We start from the raw sequence: 5,000 nt of genomic DNA on the forward strand, positions 1-5,000 counted from the left end.
TGTCACACCACACAAACAATGGCACGAATGAAAGACACAGGTCTGCCACAAGCATGGAATCAGAGCGCCGCCTGTTATGAGCCAAAGGTGCACCCTGACGTGGCAAATCAGATGATGCCGCAGTCATTTACTTACGATAATCACAATCAACAAACCAGCCCCCCCCCCCCCCCCCCGAAAACACCTTTCCTTACAACAATGTGTGCCTTAACCTAACCCGTATTGTGCCTTAACCTAACCCGTATTGTGCCTTAACCTAACCCGTATTGTGCCTTAACCTAACCCATATTGCGCCTTAACCTAACCCATATTGCGCCTTAACCTAACCCATATTGCGCCTTAACCTAACCCATATTGCGCCTTAACCTAACCCATATTGTGCCTTAACCTAACCTATATTGTACCTTAACCTAACCCATATTGTACCTTAACCTAACCCATATTGTACCTTAACCTAACCTATATTGTACCTTAACCTAACCTATATTGTACCTTAACCTAACCTATATTGGGCCTTAACCTAACCTATATTGGGCCTTAACCTAACCTATATTGGGCCTTAACCTAACCTATATTGGGCCTTAACCTAACCTATATTGGGCCTTAACGTAACCCACGTTGCGCCTTAACCTAACCTATATTGTACCTTAACCTAACCCATATTGTACCTTAACCTAACCCATATTGTACCTTAACCTAACCTATATTGGGCCTTAACCTAACCTATATTGGGCCTTAACCTAACCTATATTGGGCCTTAACCTAACCTATATTGGGCCTTAACGTAACCCCACGTTGCGCCTTAACGTAACCCACGTTGCGCCTTAACGTAACCCACGTTGCGCCTTAACGTAACCCACGTTGCGCCTTAACGTAACCCACGTTGCGCCTTAACCTAACCCATATTGCGCCTTAACCTAACCCATATTGCGCCTTAACCTAACCCATATTGCGCCTTAACCTAACCCATATTGTACCTTAACCTAACCTATATTGTACCTTAACCTAACCTATATTGTACCTTAACCTAACCTATATTGGGCCTTAACCTAACCTATATTGGGCCTTAACCTAACCTATATTGGGCCTTAACCTAACCTATATTGGGCCTTAACCTAACCTATATTGGGCCTTAACGTAACCCACGTTGCGCCTTAACGTAACCCACGTTGCGCCTTAACGTAACCCACGTTGCGCCTTAACGTAACCCACGTTGCGCCTTAACGTAACCCACGTTGCGCCTTAACGTAACCCACGTTGCGCCTTAACCTACCCCATATTGCGCCTTAACCTAACCCATATTGCGCCTTACCCTAACCCATATTGCGCCTTAACCTAACCCATATTGTGCCTTAACCTAACCTATATTGTACCTTAACCTAACCCATATTGTACCTTCTTAACCTAACCCGTATTGTGCCTTAACCTAACCCGTATTGTGCCTTAACCTAACCCGTATTGTGCCTTAACCTAACCCGTATTGTGCCTTAACCTAACCCGTATTGTGCCTTAACCTAACCCGTATTGTGCCTTAACCTAACCCGTATTGCGCCTTAACCTAACCCGTATTGCGCCTTAACCTAACCCGTATTGCGCCTTAACCTAACCCGTATTGCGCCTTAACCTAACCTATATTGCGCCTTAACCTAACCTATATTGCGCCTTAACCTAACCTATATTGCGCCTTAACGTAACCCGCGTTGCGCCTTAACGTAACCCGCGTTGCGCCTTAACGTAACCCGCGTTGCGCCTTAACGTAACCCGCGTTGCGCCTTAACCTAACCCGCGTTGCGCCTTAACCTAACCCGCGTTGCGCCTTAACCTAACCCGCGTTGCGCCTTAACCTAACCCGCGTTGCGCCTTAACCTAACCCGCGTTGCGCCTTAACCTAACCCGCGTTGCGCCTTAACCTAACCCGCGTTGCGCCTTAACCTAACCCACGTTGGGCCTTAACCCAACACACGTTGGGCCTTAACCCAACACACGTTGGGCCTTAACCCAACACACGTTGGGCCTTAACCCAACACACGTTGGGCCTTAACCCAACACACGTTGGGCCTTAACCCAACACACGTTGGGCCTTAACCCAACACACGTTGGGCCTTAACCCAACACACGTTGGCCTTAACCCAACACACGTTGGGCCTTAACCCAACACACGTTGGGCCTTAACCCAACACACGTTGGGCCTTAACCCAACACACGTTGGGGCCTTAACCCAACACACGTTGGGCCTTAACCCAACACACGTTGGGCCTTAACCCAACACACGTTGGGCCTTAACCCAACACACGTTGGGCCTTAACCCAACACACGTTGGGCCTTAACCCAACACACGTTGGGCCTATAACCCAACACACGTTGGGCCTTAACCCAACACACGTTGGGCCTTAACCCAACACACGTTGGGCCTTAACCCAACACACGTTGGGCCTTAACCCAACACACGTTGGGCCTTAACCCAACACACGTTGGGCCTTAACCCAACACACGTTGGCCTTAACCCAACACACGTTGGGCCTTAACCTGCTCTGTAATTGTCATACGACGCGTTAAATTAGTGTAGTGTTGCCTAACTGCAACCCCCGCAATATAGTTTGCTACCCGCACTGCCCGGTCCCCAGAGTATCGCTTCATGTTAAACACCTTGCAGCTATACACTGTAATGCGGATGGCAGCAGGACGTACATGCTCAATGCCCTTCGCAGTTGTTCATTGGCATTCGCATGGCGAAGCACAGCCTACGTTGTGGTACGGCTTGTGTCAACTGTCCGCTGATGTTGTACGTCCAAATCACACACTGTACTGCACATTGGTCCTCATGTACTGAATGATACATCGTGGTACATGTGTGACCGTACCACGACTGCGCCAACAACGGGCGAACCATACGGTCCAAATATTGTGCACTCAGCTACGTGTCGTCCTCCCTATAAGAGCTGGATTGCAGTATGGTATGCCGTGGATGGCGATCAGCATGAGCCGTCTGTTGATGTAGTGGCGCGTGTTGTCAGACGTAGTCGTCTCTTCTCACTCACCGTGATAGCATGGTGCACTGCGTTCCACATCTGCGACATGCGACAGAGGCCGGTTGACAGTCGTTCGCGCAATGGACATCGCATACGTACGGGGGCCACCTTCCACGTGTTCGCGAAGCGTGCACATGTTGTTGCGTGTATGTGGGCAGACATAGTGTGTCGTGACACCTGACACAGGCATGCAACAATCGTTGAATTTGCAAATGGCGATGGACGTCTACGTTTGCTGGTGACGTTACGCAAATGAACAACTGGTAAACCGTTGTGGTGCGGTTGTTCTCGCTAGAGGTGAATCAGTGATGGCGACGATCGGTTGAGCTACCAACCGGTTGTTTCAGCGATACCCACCATGCCCACGAACGTGAATGGCATGTGGGTGTGAAGCGATACGCGGCGGTGGCTGGGTGGGACCGTCCCCGGCCGGTGAGGGGGGGGCCTCCCGGCGTGCTGGCCGCGCGGTGCGTGGGCGCACGCGCTACAGCCGGCTGGTGGGGGGCGGCCAGTGGCAGGCGCGCCGGCCGACGGAGGCGGCAGGCGGCGCAGCTGCGCGCCGGCGCACCCTGCACGCGGCGCCGTGCGGCCAAAGTAGGTCCTCGCGGGCCCGGTGCGAAGCGCGGTGGACATCTGCAGTGTGCTGGTCCGATTGAGGACTGTGTGCGCTGAGGATGCGCCGCCGCCCGGCGCTCGGCGCCGCGACGCCGTCTGCTGCTCGGTCGCCTCTGCGGTTCTCGCAGGTGGTTTGTATCGCAGCTGTGCGGACGTGTTGGCGCGTTCGCTTCGGCACCCAAGTGGGGCTTTTGTCCTTCTGTGGCGCTGGCGTTGGAGCTGCCGGCCACCGTAGGTGGCGCGTGTTGTCTCCCGCCGGCAATGCCACGACAGCACGCTCCCGGGCCTCTGTCGGCAGCGGCAAGCTCAGTTGGGAGCACGGGTGGGTCGCACCTAAAGCGTCTACTCGCCAAACTCCGGGCGATTGCGCCTCTCTCGAACCCGACCAAGTACTTAGGACGGCGCTGCGCGCCGCGGGACCTGAGAGGGTTTCGAGGTGTAATTGTGCAGGGGAGCTCAGCCTCCTCCTGTTTGCAGAATAATTGAGCGGACGCTTGCGTGTTCGCGCGGGCCCCCGGGACACACTCCCGGGCGGCCGGCTGCTCAGCTCTAGTTGACGCAGCTCCCTGGTTGATCCTGCCAGTAGTCATATGCTTGTCTCAAAGATTAAGCCATGCATGTCTCAGTACAAGCCGCATTAAGGTGAAACCGCGAATGGCTCATTAAATCAGTTATGGTTCCTTAGATCGTACCCACGTTACTTGATAACTGTGGTAATTCTAGAGCTAATACATGCAAACAGAGTCCCGACCAGAGATGGAAGGGACGCTTTTATTAGATCAAAACCAATCGGTCGGCTCGTCCGGTCGTTTGCCTTGGTGACTCTGAATAACTTTGGGCTGATCGCACGGTCCTCGTACCGGCGACGCATCTTTCAAATGTCTGCCTTATCAACTGTCGATGGTAGGTTCTGCGCCTACCATGGTTGTAACGGGTAACGGGGAATCAGGGTTCGATTCCGGAGAGGGAGCCTGAGAAACGGCTACCACATCCAAGGAAGGCAGCAGGCGCGCAAATTACCCACTCCCGGCACGGGGAGGTAGTGACGAAAAATAACGATACGGGACTCATCCGAGGCCCCGTAATCGGAATGAGTACACTTTAAATCCTTTAACGAGTATCTATTGGAGGGCAAGTCTGGTGCCAGCAGCCGCGGTAATTCCAGCTCCAATAGCGTATATTAAAGTTGTTGCGGTTAAAAAGCTCGTAGTTGGATTTGTGTCCCACGCTGTTGGTTCACCGCCCGTCGGTGTTTAACTGGCATGTATCGTGGGGACGTCCTGCCGGTGGGGCGAGCTGAAGGCGTGCGACGCGCCTCGTGCGTGCTCGTGCGTCCCGAGGCGGACCCCGTTGCAA

At 53.2% G+C, this 5,000-nt stretch overlaps 1 non-coding gene across 1 annotated transcript in view; it reads left to right on the forward strand.

The window, feature by feature from the left end:
• The first annotated feature begins 4,207 nt into the window (after positions 1-4,207).
• LOC124588997 overlaps positions 4,208-5,000 on the forward strand; it is a 1,909-nt gene continuing 1,116 nt past the window's right edge. Inside the window, exon 1 of the ribosomal RNA XR_006975906.1 lies at positions 4,208-5,000. This exon is cut by the window's right edge and continues 1,116 nt beyond it. This is a non-coding gene — a ribosomal RNA (small subunit ribosomal RNA).

This window comes from Schistocerca americana, unplaced genomic scaffold (assembly GCF_021461395.2).
Source record: "Schistocerca americana isolate TAMUIC-IGC-003095 unplaced genomic scaffold, iqSchAmer2.1 HiC_scaffold_677, whole genome shotgun sequence".
NCBI classification, from domain to species: Eukaryota; Metazoa; Arthropoda; class Insecta; order Orthoptera; family Acrididae; genus Schistocerca; species Schistocerca americana.